At 32.7% G+C, this 22,015-nt stretch overlaps 1 long non-coding RNA gene across 1 annotated transcript in view; it reads right to left on the bottom strand.

Moving 5' to 3' along the window:
- Positions 1-22,015, bottom strand: part of LOC125934123 (uncharacterized) — a 49,407-nt gene that overhangs the window by 25,353 nt on the left and 2,039 nt on the right. The window contains exons 2-4 of the long non-coding RNA XR_007461226.1: positions 13,247-17,409; positions 11,154-11,305; positions 9,980-10,046 (exon numbers count right to left, since the gene is read on the bottom strand). This is a non-coding gene — a long non-coding RNA (uncharacterized LOC125934123). The remainder of the gene's footprint in view (positions 1-9,979; positions 10,047-11,153; positions 11,306-13,246; positions 17,410-22,015) is intronic.

Genomic DNA, 22,015 nt, shown 5'->3' with positions numbered 1-22,015 from the left:
ACGTAGGGTTAACTTTTTCAAAGTTCATCCATGTTGCTGCATATTTTACACTACCTTTCCTTTTCACAGCTGAGTAGTATTCCATTGTATGTATATACATTTTGTCCATCTATGAACATTTAAGTTGTTTTGATCTTTCTGTTATTATGATTAATTGCTGCTATAAACATGGTATACAAATATCTGTTTGAGTCCTGCTTTCAATTCTTTTTGGTATAAACCCCAAAGCAGTATAACTGGATCATATGGTATTTAATTCTATTTTCATGTTTTTGAAAAACTGCCATACTTTCTTTCTTAGATAGTGGCTATACCATTTTACACTTCCATCAGCAAAGCAAAAGGATTCCAATTTCTCCCCATCCTTGCCAACACTATTTTTTTCTTTTTAAAAGATAACAGCCATCCTTGGGGATGTGAGGTGGTATCTTGGTGTAGTTTTGACTTTCATTTCCCTAATGATTAGTCATTTGAGCATGTCAGGCTTATTGATCATTTGTATATCTTCTTTAGTGAAATATGTATTCAAGTCCTTTACTCATTTTTTAACTGGGTTTTTATTTTGTTGTTGTGGTTGAGTTGTAAGAGTTTTTTATAGATTCTGGAGATCAGTCCTGTATCGGATATATGATTTGCAAATATTTTCTCCCATTCTGTAGGTTGCCTTTTCACTCTGCTGATAGTGTCCTGTGATGCATAAAAGATCTTAAATTTTGATGGGAGTCCGATTTATCTTTTTGTTGTTGTTGCTGCCTGTGCTTTGGGTTTGCTATCCACGAAATCATAATCAAGACTGTCATGAAGTCGTCCCCCTATGTTTTCTTCTAAGAGTTTTATAGTTTTAGTTCTTACATTTAGGTCTTTGACCCATTTTAATTTTTATATATAGTATGAAGTATCGATTTCATTCTTTTATATGTTGATATTCAGTTTTCCCAAAATGATTTGTTGAAATGATTTGTCCTTTTTCCATTGAATATTTTTTTTTTTTTTTTAACAGTAAGTTCTAAATGGGGATTAAACCTGGGTGGCCCAGTTAAGCATCTTCGCTTCAGCTCAGGTCATGATCTCCTGGTTGGTGGGTTTGGGCCCCGCCTCAGGCTCTGTGCTGACACCTAGGGCCTGGAGCCTGCTTCATATTTGGTGTCTCCTTCTCTCTAGGTCTCAAGAAAAAAAGGGGGGGGGGGTATATTTTAAACTAAAAATTTCTTTGAATCTATAGACTGTTCCCACTGTCACATGATAGAAATATTCAGAGGTTAATACATGCCATGAAAATATTTCTATTTTGTTTAGACATAACCATTAAGTACCAGCACACTGCTTTCAATTTTTCAAGTACTTAATTTTACTTTTAATCTGGCATCAACACAATCTGTAATAATTACTGTCTTCAAGTATGCTTCAAATTCTGCATGTAAACCTCTAAGGAGCTGACTATATATAGCCCTTGGGTCACAGAATGACTATGCTTGGTCAGGACAATGGAATACTACACTTGTGGTATGAAATGTTGATACTACACCTGGAGAAATTTTGAAATTAGCCATGCTTTGGTATCTTTAAGAATAGGCCTAAATTATGGGGTCTAACTAAACTTCATGACAATTTCATTAAGCATAATAATTTCTTACTATCCTATAAAGAAAGTGAAAGTTTTATGAAATGTCTAAATATATAAAATCCACAAACATTAAAAATTTTTTTAACTTGTTTTTTTGGCTACAGATGCTTAAAAACAAAAAAATTAACCAGATAAGATACCTTTAAAATTCAATGTTGAGAACAGGCAGGTAATGAAATAGTATTCAGATAAAATCCAAGAAGTCTGTTTTATAATCCATAAAAACCTAGCTTTTGAGTAAAGTATAAAACTGTAGTATGTCTATACTTGATTTTTTTTTTTCTAAGAAAGTAATGATTATTTAGAAATTGTGTGTGAGGTGGACTTCAATCTAGACAACTTATTCCAGAAAAGTCAGGCTACACACACACACCCACCCACCCCCACACACATATCAAGGTCTGTATAATCAGGACCTATCCAGTATTTCCTACTTCTCTCCAATTAAAAGCCTCTACCATTCCAGTTAAAAGGTCTCTTTTAAGAGACATAAACCAATGTAGTATGTAGACTTTTCTGAAATAATCAAGAATTTTAAGAGAAACTAGACATTATTACAATAAGATTATTATTCATTGTGTTATTCTACGTATGGGTGCTTACATATTTAGCAAAAAAGGGTCCCTATAAGTTAGAGAAGCATTTAAGTATTTATGAGTGGACAAAAACTGGTCAGGCATGTGCTGTGGCCATCAGGTAAGTAGCAAGTGGAAGAAAATTATTTATCATGCTTGTAGTCAATTGTTTTCCAGTTCTTTCCTCTCCTAAACTGTATATTCCTTTCTCCTCTCTAAATCTTCACTGAAGCTACTGCTGGAGGCTAAAATACTCACTAATCCCCTTTCAATTTATTCCTACTTTAGAGGACAATTCAAGTCTATATTTTCCAGTGTAATCTTCAGCCTTCCTAGCTGATATTGAATTGCACCAGTTTTAAGAACTTTTGGGGGCGCCTGGGTGGCGCAGTCGGTTAAGCGTCCGACTTCAGCCAGGTCACGATCTCGCGGTCCGTGAGTTCGAGCCCCGCGTCAGGCTCTGGGCTGATGGCTCGGAGCCTGGAGCCTGTTTCCGATTCTGTGTCTCCCTCTCTCTCTGCCCCTCCCCCGTTCATGCTCTGTCTCTCTCTGTCCCAAAAATAAGTAAAAAACGTTGAAAAAAAAAAATTAAAAAAAAAAAAAAAAAAAAAAGAACTTTTGAATACAGGAAATTATTCTTATTGAGTACTATGCTGAGCAAATAACCGGCTTAATTATTTCATACCTATCATCCATTCAAACTGGACTAGCTATGTAGCAATGCTTCCTGGTATGGCCCATGCCATTTCTCTACTTATATACAAACGTTATATAGCGCCTCCATCACTTAAACTGTGCTTTCAAGTTTGCTGGCTAAAAGCAAAATCACATTCCCTAACTACATATGGAAAGAGCCTTACTGGTTAGATGTAGATCTAATTAAAAAAAAAAAAAAAAGAGCTATTAAAAAAATTAGAAAACAGAACCATTCAACTCTTGTCCTTTTTCTTTATAAAAGTTTTACTTCCAAGCCCCGTGGTTTATACTCTGGCCTATGAGCTCTTAATTATCTTTATGATTTACCACCTTTTAAGTATGTATCAACTTTTCATTTTTATGATCTTTTAAGAAAACAATAGTCATTTTGAAAGGTGAGACAATAAATCAATGTTTTAAGAAGTCACCTTGAACATTAATCTGAGTAAATAGGAATGTTTAAGTACATTAAATTAGCTTTTTTCATATTAGATACCAGATTTATTTTTTTAAATGTTCCTTTATTTTGAGGGAGAGAGAGTAAGGGGGGGGGCGGTGGGCAGAGGGAGAGAGGGGGGGAGAGGGAGGGAGAGGGAGGGAGAGGGAGGGAGAGGGAGGGAGAGAGAAATCCCAAGCAGGCTCCTCTTTGTCAGCACAGAGCCCGATGTGGGGCATGAACTCACGAACCATGAGATCATGATCTGAGCTGAAATCAGGAGTTGGACATTCAACCAACTGAACCACCCACACTCCAGGTTAACAGATTTAAAAATTTTTTAAATACAGTAAAAAGGATACAAATTTTATATAAATTAAATGTTTTCCCCCTCATTTTCTTGCAATTAATTGATTTGCAAGTCTAATTTTGATTCAGTTAACATTTCTGTTTAGGCATATATACTTTCTTATGCTGCTTTAATTTCAGTTCATCTCATTCATGTTAGACATTACCGCATTTAACAAAAACATTAACGATCTCGCGGTCCGTGAGTTCAAGCCCCGCGTCGGGCTCTGTGCTGACAGCTCAGAGCCTGGAGCCTGTTTCAGATTCTGTGTCTCCCTCTCTCTCTGCCCCTCCCCTGCTCATGCTCTGTCTCTCTCTGTCTCAAAAATAAATAAATGTTAAAAAAAAAAATTTTTTTTTAAAAACATTAAAAAATTCTAGGCATGTCTCCTAAGCTCTAAAATCATCCTGGATGAAACAGAATATACTAGCCACTTTCTGCATTTTTCTTAACTTAATCAATATAATATGCAGCAAAAATAATGTATTGAGGGAGAAATGATACAGAACACTGAATTTGAAGCTGGGTGACCCAAGATGGAATCCTGACTCTACCTCTTGTGTCTTTTTTTTTTTTTTTAAATGAGTGAGAGAGAGAGAGAGAGAGAGAGAGAGAATGAATGAATGAATGAATGAATGAATATCTTAAGTAGGCTCCACACTCAGTGCAGAGCCTGACATGGGGTTCAATTTGATGACCCCTGGGGTCATGACCTAAGCCGAAATCAAAACCCAGATGCTCAACAGACTGAGCCACCCAGGCGCCTCTATTCCTTATGAATTCTTGTATCTTGGGTAAGTTATTTCAGTACATGGAGCTCTGAGACTCCTTTTTGTAAAATGGGTTATTGATGGCTAGTTCATAGCCCTTTTAAGACTGTACAAATTTAAACTTTTATGAACACAGCTAGTAGTGAATAGGTATTTAATAAATGACTGCTGAATTTCTTAACTTACGGTAGGATTTGAAATACACTTTGGACAAATGTAGGGTTTCAGTGGACTGTGATTCAACATAAACCAACAGTGCTGATGACAAAGAGAAAGTCAGTGGAACCAGGCAGGCTACATTGATAGAACTACCTTATTCATAAAAGACAGACTGTATTGTGTACCTCAAACCCACTGAGTACAGTCAGTTCTATATGCAATACTGACAAAATGTAGCAGATCCAAAGTGGAATATCCAGGATACTACTGATCTAGAATTCATGCTATGAGAACCAGTGGAAGGACTTAAGTATGCTTAGCCTAGAGAAAAGACAGAAAAACTATTTCTAGAAGACATATCTAGGGCCAAAGGATGAAATTATATACTAAACTGAAACCTGCTCTCTTATGAAAATTTTATTTTCTATCAATTATTTTAACTGACATAAATACAATTTATACCATTAAGGAAAAAGTTTCTCTATTATAGTTCTAACACTAATACTCTGAGCATTAGAATAAAATCAATAAAGATCAACTAAAAAAAAACTGACTTAGAAAATTTCAGTATAAGATGTTTTATTAAGGATTTGGAGGACAAACTATGTTTAAGTTTTGATGATAGGGCATTAAATACAAAGGGAATAAAGAAACAGAGGCAATTTAAAGAAAACAAAACTGAAAAGAATTTTAAGAAATTTATTTACTGGATATAACAGGAAGCATGAAACTGGCAAAAAGTCAGGTGTGATTGCTGACAATTTGACATGTATCTATCTCAATTCTGCATTCAATCTGTTTGTTTTTACATGGAGATCATTTTGAAAACTCAAATTTCAGGCAAAAAGGTAGTAGCAAAGGGCAAGACTGCATCAACAGTTTAGGGATGTTACCTATTCTATTTATGCTTAGAACCTGAAATCCCTATTATAACAGAATTTATATTTGTATGTTTATTTCCTATTTCAATAAAGGTCTGTACTATTAAATTTTGCGTTGTTTTCATTTTCATAAGAAAACATCAAAAGTAACTTCATAAATAAGACATTTCCTATTATACTTCTTTGAATCATCCATCTTGAACTGAGAACTTGTTCAAGGTGGGAAAACAACTAACCCAACTCCTTTCTATAATTTTGGCACTAAAATTCAAATTTTATGGCTACAATTTTGTTGAGAGCAGAAACACAGCCTTGCATAGACAGATCACATTTAATAATTTAAATTATTCTGTTCAACACATATATGTCAAACATGTAAGACTGTAAGGATAGAACTACTAGCATTTGATTTAAACACTCTCAAAAAGAGAAGTTATTTGAACAATGAAAAATGGTTGTGGCACATTGTAAATTTTCTCTATGTTCATACGTTATAGAACAATATACCCCTTTAAGAACCTAGATTTGATATATTTAACTAAATTAATATCAATTGATCAGTAAATTTGCAAACCTTCCTTACCACCAAATGCTGAGATTATCTAGCATCCTTATAATTTTTTTTTTTTTTGATTATAAACATTATTTGCTACTAATCCAAGTGCCAAAAGAGCAATTTGTTCTTTTGTTTTTTCTTTTGGTAGTCTTTCCCCCAGAAACATTCACATTATAAAATTATTCAAAATAATTAAAAATTCCTCATAAGTGCCACAGGTAGACAGCCATTTAACACAAGAGTAAATTTCAATCATGAGATTCCAGCTATTTTTAGCGAGTCATACCAAAAGCATTACATTTTTATTGAAAACAACAGATTCTATATCATTTGTCTTATTAACTACTTACTGCCCTGGAGTACCTCAATCAGCTCCACATTTACACTATTTATAATTCAAGAACTGACAATATTTTCTAAAATGGTATGATTACATGCCATTGCTATTCTATTGCTAACTTCATAAAAATTCTAAAAACTTATCTAGATAATCAGTCTAATGTAAGGAATTATCTTTATTTCTTCTTACTAGACTTGCTTTTGATAATAGACAAATAATAAGTCTACTGATTATAAGGTTACTTGTTTCCATCACTTTGGTTTACAGGACTAACAATGACAGCACAGACTGGTTAATATTCTGCTTCATCTTCTGTTTCTTTTTTTTTTTTTTTATTATTTTTTTTTTTAATTTTTTTTAAATTTTTTTTTTTTCAACGTTTTTAATTTATTTTTGGGACAGAGAGAGACAGAGCATGAACGGGGGAGGGGCAGAGAGAGAGGGAGACACAGAATCGGAAACAGGCTCCAGGCTCCGAGCCATCAGCCCAGAGCCTGACGCGGGGCTCGAACTCACGGACCGCGAGATCGTGACCTGGCTGAAGTCGGACGCTTAACCGACTGCGCCACCCAGGCGCCCCTCATCTTCTGTTTCTTATTTAGAGAGTCGGGGTCTTAAAGTTTTTGCTGTTGTAAATTAAAAAGCAGCAATGATCGTAATTGCTGACAGTGCACCTAAAGATATTATTTCATTTAGCACCAAATGATGGATCTAGTTATTTTAAATTTATATAACAGAAATATGTAATTTAAGTGTATGTACCCAAATTTACAATGTGAAAAAACAAAACACAGCTCAAAAATCTTAAAGTGAGAAAAAAGAGAAAGAAGTATTATTTTAGTTTTATTTTAGAGAGGGGACACATGAGCGGGGGCGGGGGGGAGGAGAGAGGGACAGAGGGACAGAGGGACAGAGGGAGAGGAAGAGAGAGAAAAGAGAAAGAAAGAGAGAGGAAGAAAATCTCAAGCAGGCTCCATGCTTAGCACAGAGCCCAGCCTGTTTTTTCTTTTTAAATTTTTAAAAAAATGTTTATTTATTTTTGACAGAGAGAGAGCATAAGCAGGGGAGGGGCAGAGAGAGAGGGAGACACAGAATTGGAAGCAGGCCCCAGGCTCTGAGCTGTCAGCACAGAGCCCAACGCAGGGCTCAAACTCACAGACGGCAAAATCATGACCTGCGCCCAAGTCGGATGCTCAACTGACTGAACCACCCAGGCGCCCCAGAGCCCAACCCTTTAACCCTGGGATCATGACCTGAGCTGAAATCAACAGTCAGACACTCAACCGAGCCACCCAGGAACCCCGAAATATGATTATTTCTGAAAGGTTTATGTTAAGCAACAACCATTTAAGAGCTTTAAACTGAAAAAAAACCTTGAAAGAAATTTCCTCTCTTTACTCAATTTATAAAAATGAACCCAAAACACTGCCATTATTTAATTCAGACAGCAATGAATATATAAAACACAAACATTCTACAACTTCTAGAATATCCACATCCCACAAGTGGGGAACAGCTTAAAAAAATTCCTTGAAGAATGGCATTAAATGAGCATAAGAGAATGACAAAAGAGGGGATACCCACGCATAATCATATAGAATCACTGACTACTGTCATGATGTACCTATTTTTCTGGGTACTGACTGGAAACATCACCATCTTAGTAACTAAGATTAAAGAGAACTCCAAACATACTACCTAGAACAGACAACAGAAAGCATTCCAATTATAAAATACAGCAAATGACCTATGTTTAAAAGATGCTGGAAAATATCCAGCTTATTTATTTGCTTAGAAATTTACAAAGGAGATGAAATAAGGTTAAGAATATGACATTATCTATGCTTTTAAATCTGTTAGAAGTTAAATGATACCTATTTCTTTCTGAAAAGTCAACTACCTTCCAATCTACAGTAGGAGCACAATACCAATCAAAAAGATTTCTTTTTCTAAGAGTAAGCTGAAGTAAAACTGAGCTGGCTTCCAAGGGACCAATTAAGTAACTTATGCCTGGGCTATATAGGATTCTCTGGGGATTTGCAAATGTTTCCATTCTAGTTTTCCAGAGACAAAAATATAAAAAGGAAAAAAAATTAGAGAAGGAAGTGACCTGTGGTATATGGCCACTACTCTTCAAACTGGCTCATTAATAAAAGTCTTCAATATTTAATTGATTTCTACCCAAAAAACTATTTACTGAGTTCAGTGGCAGATCTTCTATGGTAAGGTCACTCCTCGACACATAAACCTTATTCACAGAGTCACTAATCCAATGGTATTAGATATGGTAAAGAATCTGATGCACTAGTTTTCACTAAAACAGGGCCATCCCTCAACACCACGAACAGAAAAAAGGTGCACTTAAGTTTCTTTTATTTAGGGATGAGCTCAAAGAATAGATGGAAATGAATCTTTATGGTAGCTTGACTTTAGAGTCTCAAATATTTTTTTTAAATATTTTTAAAATGTTTTATTTTTTATTTATTTTTGAGAGAGAGAGTGCGCATGTGTGCGAGAGCTCAAGCACAAGTTGGGGAGGGGCAGAAAACGGGAGACACAGAATGTGAAGCAGGCTCCAGGCTCTGAGCTGTCAGCACAGAGCCCAACGCAGGGCTGGAACTCACAAACCCGTAAAACCATGACCTGAACCCAAGTCAGATGCTTAACTGACTGAGTCACTCAGGCACCCCAGGGTCTCAAATATTTTTAGGAAAATAGTTATCTTGTGTATTTACCATGACCTTGATTTTGAGTTTTTCTAGGGGTATGACGTTAATTTTAGCTAACCTGTTAAAATTTTTTCCTTAGAATTTGTAAGTTTCTCAAAAGTTAAATGAATCAGGGTACAAATGTTTATTCTAAGAAAGAGGTGTGCATGTATGTATGTATAAAAGGAAGGAAAAGGGATTGCCTTCCTGTCTTTCCCACTTTCTGAAGTTTAACAGCTAAATTTTAAGTATCTCACAGAAAAGTATGCAGGGTAATTTAGTGAAATATGAAAACAAATAAATGAAAAAACTCTCTCTCAAGTGGAGAGAATTCTTCCAATTTATAAAACCATAAAATAACTATCAATAAACCTGACTAATGGGGGGCACCTGGGTGGCTCAGTCAGTGAAGCATTCAACTCTTCATTTCAGCTCAGGTCATGATCTCACAGTTGGTGAAATTGAGCCCTAGACTGTACTCTGCACTGACAGCGTGGAGCCTGCTTGTCTCTTTCTTTCTCTCTCTCAAAATAAATATATAAACATTTAAAAAAATAAAAAAAAAATAAGCTTGACTAATAATAATAAAGATAATTACTTATTTATCAATTCCTTTGGAGGACAAGTGTTTAAAATTATGATTCTCAGATTTAGAAAATAGGGCCTTGCTGTAAAATACTTTCCAAAATAGAAAACTTATTCAAAGCAATGGCATTATTCTTGTCCTAAACTGGATTAAATTAATACCAACCTTCAATGTGTAGGGGGTACGGGGAGATAAGAAACTTGTCATTCAGAAATAAAGCAACACCTGTAGCGAAACACTAACTTTTTATAGCAATGGCAGAGGTTAATACTAAATATTAACTGAGAGTTGATACTTACAAGGTAAGAATTGCTGGGCTAAGTAGGGGACTATTTTATTATGGTCTTCATTTTATCTTTATTAAACCTAGGAAAAAAAATAAGAGTGAAGACTTTAAAAAATTGATCACATTATAGAAGTTAATAAAATTTTCAGCTAAAGTTGATAATCAAAGCTTTCTGATCCTTATACAGCACAATCACAGATTATGAACACCAAGCAGCATTTACCTGTTTCAGTCCAAAGTGTTATCATTAGTTTTTAGAATTCACTTTTCTATTACTATTACCTTCTCAAAGTTTAAAAGTCAAATATCTAAGTGCAACTAAAACTCACACTTCATGTCTAACTTGGAGCACACTCAGCTTCTAGAGGACATCATCTAAGTGCAGATATTTTAAGATAAATTCAAGATCATACCTCAAGATTGACCAATCTTTCTCTCACACACATACACACATGTAACATGTATACAAATGCAAAATGTAAAAATCCATATATTGCTTAATTCCAAGAATTCTACTGTAAAACAGTATAATACAAAGCTTAAGTTGGAGTTTCAAATGCATAAACAAATTCTGAAAATAATGTTATGATCGATAGCCGTAACAAAAGAAAATACTATTGTGAAACTGTCTGAATTCAAGGGTAAATGGAAGAGCAGTGATAAGAAAAATTGCCTCCAAGGCTGTCCTTTATTTACAAGAGTAGGAAGTACTATTTCTATTAGTTACTGTAAGATATAGAACAAATAGAATAAAGTCATCCATGCTTTTAGGAGCATCCTAAGTATACATCTTATTGTAGAAGATTTTCACCAAAATAAAGACAGCACATTTTTTGATATATTTGAAAAAATATTTCAAATCCACAGGAAAATTTCAAATCCCTGGCCTTCTCATGGAATTCTAATATTCTGCCAGGCTTATTTTGCTTTACGTTTTTTTTTTTTTTTTTTTTTTTTTAAAGAAAAAGCCTATGCATATAGTTGAATCCTTTTCGTACCATACCCTGATCCCATTCCTTTCTCTCCTAATATAAAATTACAATCTTGAATTTGGCATTTATTTCCTATACATGCTTTTACACTACTACTACTACTATAAAATCAAGTACTTAAAACCATATATATCATTGCTTTCTAGCTTTACATAAATGCTATATATCTTATATAAATATTATATAATATACAACCTTTTGCAACTTGTTTTTGTTCGCCGAAGACATTCATCCATGATCACAGAGCTCTCACTTAAACAGCAGTATAATAAACAGTTCATCATATGACTATGACACAATTTGCCATTCTCCTGTTGCTTAACATTTATAGTACTTTTGATTTTTTCCTATTAAAAATAAAAGTAACTATAAGACTTTTTCATACATGTCTCAGTTTACCTAGAACATCTAGGAACGGAATTGTTGGGTTCAAGCCTATGTATATCTTCAACTTTACTCCGACATTGTCAAATGCTCCCATAAGCAGCATATAAGAAGTTCTTCTTTATTTTCTCCAATGTTTGGAAGTATATTTAAGAAAAATAGCCACTATCCAGAGGAAAAATTTTAAAATTATTAAATGACCAAATCCTTCTGTTTTTATCAAGTGTAGGTCTAACATAGGTATACTAAATGTACCAGAGACTAAAATTTGCCCCAAGATACTTGAACAAAAATAAAGCTCTCATAATACTGATTTTCTTCACATGACTGAGGAAATAACAAGACTTAATCTAGAACTACTGTGGTAGAGATGATAAGATTCAGAAGTAGTTACTGAGCTTGGATCCATGATGACCAAAGGGGCTGGGGGGCAGGGAGAAGCAGAAAATATAAATGGTTTATTGATGTGAAGAATCCTCCCCCATTTCATTTTGGGCAGTGCTCCTCACATGTAGTGCTTCTAAAAGAACTCATGTGGAGCTTGTAAAAAGTACAAATTTCTGAGTCCCAGCTCCAGAGATTCTCATTCTGCAGGTCTGGAAAAATGCTTTATTCTAAGTTATTCCGGTACAGGTGGTCCATAGACAGTTTATGTAGTAATTCATAGCAAAAACAAGATATTTTCAATATAAAGGATTATGTAACTCACTTTTTGATTAAGAGCAGGTAACTAAAACGTTATCTGTTAAATTACATCAAACACATTAAAGACAACATTCTAGTATTAGTTAAAAAAAAAAAAAGTAATTTCAATTTATGGCTGAATACATTTAATTTCACATTAGATCAGGTTTTGAGCTCATTTATTATTTCAGACAAAACTAAGCACATACTACAACAAAGCTTGTTTCAACAGTATTAGCAGGAAATTCATATTCTGAGTTTACTGTGATTGGTAAGGGAAAACATTAAGAGTAGGAGTGATTAGTTATAATTTTAATGAAGATGACCAGGGAAAAACTATGATTACCTTTTAAAAAGAATGCTATCGCAAATGTCAAGACTTTAAATTGGGATATTAGGCTTATACAAAATAAAATGTCATTTGTAGTTTTCTACCTACACTTCATTAACTACAGATGAAATCTGAACATTAATAGAAATCTAACATTCACTTCCTTGTAACTATAACCTACTGGAATTATTTAGATACAAAAGGTGAGAAAAATGCAGATATTTAGGTTATGCAAAGCTGTGCTAATTTAAATTGTAAAAATAAAAAACACCGTTCTGTATCATTTGATATTACAAAGACCTAATTCCAAAAGATTTAGAATAATCTGAACTTTCAGATATAAAACATTATTTTAACAGTATGAAAAAGTAAAGACTTAATGAGTTTCCACCTGCAGCCTGCTCTGTCTTTAGTTAAATACAACACTAAGTAGTATGGGGTATTCTTTTTAGTTATAGTGAAATCAGCAAGAATTTGGCCTTGTTTGTTTGGGCTATAAACAAAGATAACATGGGCTCAGAATATGGCCCCAAAGTGAAAGAAACACTCCAATGTGGCCATAATCAACTTCTCTTTCCTTAATACAATACATAACTTGTGTTATCAGCAACTTATTAATAGTTTTTTTCCAATCTACCAGCTTAAAAGTGAAAAACATGAAACATACCATGCATACTTCCAGAAACAAGACAGTTTTCCATTCATACGTGAAATTAACTGAACAAAAATTAAATAACTAAAGCCACAGAGTAAATAATAGAAAAATGTAAGTCTAAGAACTGTAAGCAACTACTGTTCTCTTTCTGCAGCTTTGGGAAAAAAAGTACCTTTTGTCAAAAAAAGTATTTATTATGCTATATATGGGTTATGATAGTTGGGCCCTTCCTACCTGGTCTGTAAAAGCTGGTGGGTGTAGGCTCCTTTGGCCACCATTATTGCATATTGATGCCATTCTGTACAACAGCTGACAAGCAGCAGCAATCTCCCAGCCCCTGCTCCCAGCTGTAAGGGACAAGAACAAGGGCTGTGGTGATACTTGTTTATTCATTGTTGCTGCTGCTGCTGCTGAAGCAGCAAGCTAAGAAAAGCATATGCAACTGACACAGAAGACAAAAATGGTTCAGGCCCAACCTACCTAGCAGGTCTGCTTACATCACTATATGATACAATTATTTAAGAATTTTTTTTTTTCTTAAAAAGTAGGATGGGAAGAGTAGAAGACAAAATTAGTGTTTTTATTAGAAAGTGAACCTATAATGTATCTAAGGAAAAAAATTAATGACACATGTAATGATCTTCAGCTCCTAGTTTAGATTTAACTGCTCAATTATCAAAATTCTCAGAAAAGTTTTAGCCAGATTTGCCATGAATTCATAAATTCATATTATCTTTCCTATCCATTCTCCTGGAAAATAAGAAAGTATCTAAAATTTAATCAAGAAATGAAATTACATTTTGCTTACAAAAAGCTCCAGACTCCCAAGTTCCACATATCTAATCATCACCATATGTTTGCAATCAGACCCTATTAACAAAGAAGATTTAGCCCATAAACTTTTTTTTCTTTTACAAAAAAAACTCCAACTATTAAAAAAATTTCCACATGTAATTTATCTACTTTAAATGTGTAATATGAAGCTAAAAACTTAGTACATAATATCAAATGATGAGTAACAAATAGAAGTATTCTGTCAAATTATCTTTAAATTTAAATGTGATCCTATTTATATTCAATAGCATTAAATTCATACTTCAATTTTAAATGTAATCCTTATCTTTTAATGCCTTAAGCAATTTTTGATTCTGAAAAATATTTAAAAACTCAGGAAAATTAGGACATCTATAAATTATTTCTTTAAATGCTAGAACTGGCTGAATTTAAATAATATCTAGTCAAGAAGGCTAGATTTGGGATTTATTAAAAATAAAAGTATAAAACAGAAGTACCTAAAATTCAGATAAAAACATTTTGTGGGAAAAAAAAGGGAAAAAACCCAATCTTTTATTTTTATCAAAATTGAAAAACAACTGTTCTGTTTAGCAGCAGTTCAGTAACAAATAATGCTAATAAAAATAAAAGAAGTAATTCTGAGGATCACAGGGTAACAAAAATACTATAATACATTTATTATGAAAGGCAAACAATGGAAAAAACTAACAGCAAATATCAAAAAAGGATATTTAAAAATTAAGACACAAAAAACAAATTAATGAACTATTAACCAATGGATTAATCAGTCTCGGGAACTACATCTGAAATACACTACATGTTTCTCTTCCAAGTGACTCTAATCATGAAACAGGAAAGTAAAACTAAGCCAAATCATACATGTTAATAAAATACCAAAACTGTGTTTTGTCGTGCTAAGAACTGAAATTTTACTTCAAAATGATATTTAATGAAAAATTTAAATCTTCTCATTACTTAAATATTGTTTTGAAAATGGTTATCAGAAATTATAATTCTGAAAAGAAAAAATAGACTAAGAATATATCTTATTGGTTGGTCAAGAAACACCACAAAATACACACATACAAAACTGCCTCAAATAAACATTAAAAATTTTTTTTAATTGACTATTCTTTAATGAATCCACAGCAACATTACAAAACCACAATAAAGAAAGTTGTTACAGCTGAGAAACTGCTTAAAATACGTTGTCCTTATAAACTAGAATTATTTACCAATGACAATGAAGAATTTCAAGTACCTGAGTGGACATGTTAAATTTTCTCTATTCTAGTTTATCCTAATACTCTTTCCCTGCTAAGGATAACTATTTCAAAAAAATTTGAACACTGACAGTATAACTGTATTTTAGAAACAATTAAGAATTTTTCCTGAAAATGAATATTTTTTCACCCGGAAAATGCATTTAACCCAGAATATAAACACTGCCCAAATAAGAAGTGTATCAGAGAAAAAAAACCACAGTAAGTCTTTTTCCCCAAATCCTGGTATGATAAAGTACTTACCAAGGCTTAGATATAGATAATCAGGTTTGCAAATTTAAAACACCTAAAATCCGTAGAAAATGTCCTTTAAGGGGTAGTTAAAGGATAGCCAATCACACATAGCAGTAAAAGCCTTTATTAACCTGTCTTCTAAAATAACACACACTACTAATTAGGTTAAAGTTTCTTATCCTGTAAGAGCTGACCAAATACAAGAAAACTATTAATATTTGCACCAAATCTCTTACATGTTAGATTATTTACTAAGCTAAAAATTTGGAAGTTTATAAGCCAGTATATAGTTATAGAGAGATGATTTTATGGTGCTAAATATTTGTGTCCAAATAATAAGTTTTGACAACTTAAAAGATCATAAATCATAAACTCTCTAAATTAGAAACTCTGGGGATTGATGTCTTTATCTAAAATATCAACTCAAAAGCTACCACTCTTCCTCCATTTAACAACAGCCTGTGTGCAAAGATATCTGGATTGAAACTGATAAATTGAATCTGGATTTGTTTTTATTTTTCAGACATTCAGAAACCACATTTTTCACTTTTCATCTTAATGTTTTCTAATCTGAAAATCACTGGTTAAGTTAGAGGGGGAAAAAGTTGTATTCATTTCCATCTTATTTAAACTAAGCTGCTTATTTATAACATTCTCAAATCTAAGCTATGAAGACATTCAATACCCTGTATTTATCTCCAACAGTATATAGTGACACCTTACAGTATAATGATATCAATATGTGAACTTTGCCCTTATATTAAACGGATTTCTATTAAATTTTAACATTTTATTTAGCTTTAACTGTTAATGGATTCACATTCCTGGATTATCTAGTATCTTATAATAAATGCTGAATATTAGTTTTTAAATATTTTGTTACGTATCTCAATGTTCAAACACACATTAGAGAATTTGCTTTAAAATAACAACATTTAAAGATACAAGCAGTTATATGACAATTACACTTCACTCATAAGACAAAATTAACACTTTTCTTAGGAAAACAAATCTTTGCTATCTCTCCTGTATCGTAAGCATATAAAGTAAATATTTTTAGGTGAAAAAAATTTTAAAGAAAAATTCATATTATGCTCTATCTTAGTAAACCTCACTTTAGCAAATACTTTTTTTAAAAATACGTTAGGGTTAATACTTTATCATGTGATTAATATTTTTACCATGCAAAAATTAACCACTGCTTAGTAATATTGTTCAGTAAGTTCATTTTCATTATACCAGGTCACTGTTTACAAAACAATCAAAATTTTTATTAGCTAAGTATCTGAAGCCTTCAAAAAACTATAAAAATCAAACAAAATATACTAGAAAAGTGGCTCTGTAATAAAGTATTTTGGAGGTAAAATTAAGTCACTGGAAGTTTTGGTATTCTACATTTTTATAGTCTGTAACTTTTGATATGAACAATTTAAATATTTTATTCAGAGTACCTATGAGTAAGATACTAGTTTCTGCTTAAGAAAGTGGGCTTTTCAGTTTCAACCAAAATGCCACTTTTGGTTAGGATGGTATCTGGAATACTTTAAATTCTCTTAAAATAGTCTCATTAATCTTACCTAAACTTATAGGCTCTACCTATCATTATACCTGTCAAACAGCCAAGCACCAAATTCTATTTGATTTAAACCTTTCATTTTATGAGATGAAAAGTGTACTATTTAATTCTTCTTTATATACCAGTATAATAACCTTAAAAAAAAAAAAAGAAAAATCACTATATATATTCTTATTTTTAGAATGAATAAATTCAGTTGAGACTGGATCTAATAAAAGTCGATGAGAATAGCAATTATATTAAAAAATGTGGAGTTTTAATAAGAGAAGCCTACCTGACCACTTCACAGATTTCTGTCTATTAATAAATCTTTATTGGTTTTAGCTCACCTAAAAGTTCTAGCTTTACTAATGGTCTAGTCCAATTATACTGCAAAGATATGAAATAGTATGCTTTTAAAATTCATTAGTATACCTTAATCTCCTATCATGTTCCAATGCATTATGTGAGTGTTCAATCAGAGAAGTTAGGTTGTTCTCCAGAATTGGCTCTCTCCTAAAGGTCAAAACCTGCAATAAAAATGTCATGTATTATAGCATGAAGACACTCAACAGATTTCCGCCTCCTGCAGTTCCACAGTTGATCCCTGAACACGAAGGTAAAAATCTTCAAAATGACCCCAATCTTGCCTGTGTTCAAAGAAACCCTAACTTGAAAATAATGTTTTTTAAGCAGAAATAACTTGATTAGAAACACCTGTGATATGCTTTATCATCTGAAGCCTCTTCAAACAAATCAGATTAATATGTTTCTGCTTTCATTTCTCTTTAGGGCATTCATTTTCAAAGTTGTGTGTGTGTGTGTGTGTGTGTGTGTGTGTGTGTGTGTGTGTATAAGTGCTGGAGGACTGGTAAAGGTGACTCCATAAGGAAAATATCAGAAATACAGTTTGTGTTTCTAAAACTCATAAAATCCACAGTTAAAAGAACTACTCAAGAGACAGAGATAAATTTTTAACTACCTTTCTCCCCAAATTATCAAACATTTTAATGATGACAGAAATTATTATTCTTAAGTTTGGTCTTTTGCCATGCCCAAGTGAACAATTATACTGATATTTCCAAATATTTTAAGACATTACAGTTCTAACAGAAAAAAAATTTAGAATTAACTTTTTAAATAAATTAAAATATTTATAAGTAACAAGTGGATGACTATTGGGCCAATGGTTTTTTAATATTGCCAGGTAGATGGTGTAACCAAATGTATAGAAGTGGCTTCTTCATTTGTTTCACTTGAATCTTAATGATTTAATGGCAATTATGTAAAAATATAAAGTTGTTAAATTACCATAGGTTTATACTGTACTGTATGTTAACGAGTTCAGTTTTCTACTGTTATTTAAGAATAGCTTAGGAAAAGAAATGAGAACCAAAAAACCTTTATTCCTCTGCCGCCAAATATTTAACAACAAATAGCACACATATGTAACTCACAAACATCAATCCAAAAACCATGACATTTTGAAACATTAAAATCATTTCTACATAGTCCTTCTCAAAAGATCTAGACAAAGTTTTCTATATTTGAGCACTCTGAAAATTAAGGTGTCACAACTTTAAAAATCACAGAAAGAAAATAGAAACCATTATGTACTCCATGCCAAAAGTTTTTAAATAGTGGGGAAACAACAAATACTAGACAATAAAGAACAAAAGAGGTTTGGATCAAAGACAAATATTAAACCAAATGTGTATGATAAGAAAAAAAAGATGTAGCCTCCCCAAACTAGTACAACTCAATGTCAAACATATTACAAAGTAGTTATTTACACTTAAAACCCAGTGCAAAATTTTTCCAGGGCAAAGACTTTTTAGTGAAATATGACAGTAATAAAAAAGTATATTAAACTTCTCATAATTAGATAAAAACTATTAAAAATAAAATTAGTATGTGTACTTAATATCAGTTCATATTTGAAACTTGTCTTTCTAAAAGGAGATCCTTTAAAGCATCTCTAAGACAGACACTGGGGAGGAAAAAGGCAAAGGAAAATCATTTCCCTATAAGAAAGCAGTATTTATAGGAAGCCTCTACAGTCATTTGTATATGCAAATAATCAGACAAACATATAAACATTTATTAGTAACGTGAAATTCTAAAAGTGATATTACTCTTAAGACAATCACGACTTTAAAGTCTAATACTATCACTAGCAAAAATGACTTAATCTAATTTTTGACACTTATTTGAAAGTGGTAGTTTATTATTGATTTCCTTTGGTCTTAAGAGATGTGGGGCTACCAAATTTCAGCAAGTCATAGTTTGAGTCTAATTACATGCCAAATTAGTTGCCTGGCCACAGTGTTTCTAAGTTTGCTAAATAAAAATTAGTAACAGTAAGAAATAACAAAACTACATGTACATCAACACTCTGGCATGACAGTTCTTTCTAAAATGTGCTTTCTAGTCATAATCAGACCAATAACCTGTTTCTTCTAAAAAAGGGTTAAAAAGAAATCAATGTGGGAATTATTAAGTTTCACTAAACAAAAGGAAAAAAGAAGCCAATTTTAGGCCAGTGAAATTTTTTAAAATGAGAGACAAATTTTTATACAATAAAATTTCAAAATAGTGTATTTAACTGATTTTTTTAATTGGAGAAAGCTTATGTATCACATAGAAGAAATACCCAATACAGTCTCTGGGCATTTTTTTCTTGTAAATCTTATTAACTGACCAATATTGAAGTATATTGTTACTGCATGCCAATAAACAGAAATAAAAATATACATGTCTTCACAAACAAAAAACAAAAATGTAGTACACAAAACATGATGAAACAAGGGATCCAGAATATGAAAGCTATCGTGAAATTTTCATCCTTGGTTCCAGTTTTTGGTAACATTAAAAAGTGATATTAATCTGATTAGAAAAAATGTAGTGTTACTTGCAAACACTGGAGGCTACATTTTGTACACGTACAACTAAGACAAGTTAATAGCATTCAAGCAAAGTTTAAAATTGCACTTTTATTTGGAGTTTAAAAAAAAATTGAAAGGCAAACAAATGAATATCAATGCTACCAGGAAGACTGACACCTTACCTTCTCTAGTTCCCTCTCCCCCATGTTATATAAACATAGCTTTAAAAAGAGTAGAGCTACTGGCAACACCTTTACCCTCCATTGTTTTCCAGAGGGAATAAATGACTTTTCTAGTCCTTACAATAGAAAATAAATGAGAATTATCAATTTCTACAGAGAAATATGGATACTATACATAATAATAATATACATGTTGGAACTCATACCTACATGGCCACAAATCTAAAAACCCATCACATAAAAAGAGAAAATATTTTAAATGCTGTCATTTTTATTTAGGTGCTAGTACATTCTCAAGCTTTAAGTGTAGTATTTTAAATAAAGGAATCCTTCACTTCTTTAAAAAATGGCTTATTAAATAAAACAATTCTTCACCATCACTCCTTAAAACAAACAAAAACCTCATAAACTAAAGCACTAAGAAAGTATGGTTAAGTGTAACCCGCCTGATGGAATTTAAAGCCCTCTCTTACCCCACCCTCAAAACTCTCCAAGTCACATAATAATCTGAATGAAAATTAAAATCCCAAACCCAAAATAACAGTAAAAAAAAGCAAAACCTGATAGTTCTGTATCATAGGTAAAATTACACTTAAAACAGAAATGAGGTCTCCTACAACTTCATTAAGTCAAATTTTATAGAGAGGATAATTAGCACCTTTCATGAAATTTTCATGAGATGATTCAAAATAAACAGCTTTGAAAAAAGGTAATGAACAAAGATTCCACAATTGAAATTCTTGTTATGAAGGTAATACAAAATAGCATTATTTATAAACTCAGCTATTTCACTCAATATAAATTATATTTATAGCCCTACAGAGATTTTAAAAGTCGTGGGATCTTTTCATTTGAATATTTTCTAACAATGTATATTTGACCTAATGTTAGAATACAAACTAAGTTTCAAAATTTCAACTGCTATTCATAAAAGAACATTAATTTCTATTAAATTAAAAAATCTTTTAAAAAGTATCTACAGCTATCTTGTTTATCACTGACTTCACCGATTTGCTTTGAAAACCACACCCGCCTTTTATCAAGATGCAATTAAACGGAATGACAAGCTTGGTAATAAATAGAAATATATTGACGGCTGTCTCAACCAACATTAAACAAAAATGAACTGAAAACCAACCAAGTAAGACACAACACACCCACAATGGTGTATGCGATGTATTTCTTCACAGTGAATTTATCAAAGGAATGAAATCATACATAAGCACCTGTGCATACTTACCTGTTGTATTGTCTAAATTAAGCAACGTAAATTTCTTGTTAATAAAGTTTTAAGTCCACAGCAATGGCTGAATTTGCAAAACCCATGTGTTTTAAGTTAGATGTGGAAAATAAATTTAAATACATACAATTTTCATGGGCAATGTGGGGAGGCTCATTCCTAAGAAATTTTAAGTTTCTTATCATCAAAATAAAAGAAACAATTCTCCCGAAATCTGCATCGAAATGTGTAGCTTAAGTTGAAAATTTTCTGCCAAAGAAATAAAAACCCTAGATCCTACAGTCAGTTTTTAACCAACAGATAACAGGGGCAAACACATAAAAGTCTCGCAATTTCAGCCAACAGAATTACAATTTCTGCGAAAACTGCATCCTCAGTTTTACTTTTAATACACATTTCAGAACTGTTCGAAAGTCCTTTATGGAAGAAAAAAATACTAAACACCAGCTTCCCCCCCCCCACCCCCCAAACTCCCCGTCTTAACGTTTCCTAACTATTTCCGTGGTTCTCTAAAAGTATTTTTCTCAAAGTCGAGAATCACAATCTAGTGTTCAACTTTCAAACCCCCTAGTCCCGCTCCCTTCCAGCCAATCAGGGGGTAACGAGTCCGGTGTTTTGGGAGCTCCGTTAGACACAATTTGAAAAACATCACATTGCGCTCTCCTATTCTCCTCGGGGACAGATTCTAAGTGAGGGCGGGTCCTCCAGTCTTTACAGAAATAAGAAATCCATCAATCGTTACATCAATTCCAGGGGGAAAAACTCTTTAGGCAGGTGGTCCTAAAGAGTGTGTGAGTGCGGTTCCCAGAAAGCGTTTTTCCTCTTCGCG

The sequence above is a fragment of the Panthera uncia genome (assembly GCF_023721935.1).
Source record: "Panthera uncia isolate 11264 chromosome A1 unlocalized genomic scaffold, Puncia_PCG_1.0 HiC_scaffold_16, whole genome shotgun sequence".
Taxonomy (NCBI): Eukaryota; Metazoa; Chordata; class Mammalia; order Carnivora; family Felidae; genus Panthera; species Panthera uncia.
This window is presented reverse-complemented; position numbering and strand designations above follow the sequence as displayed.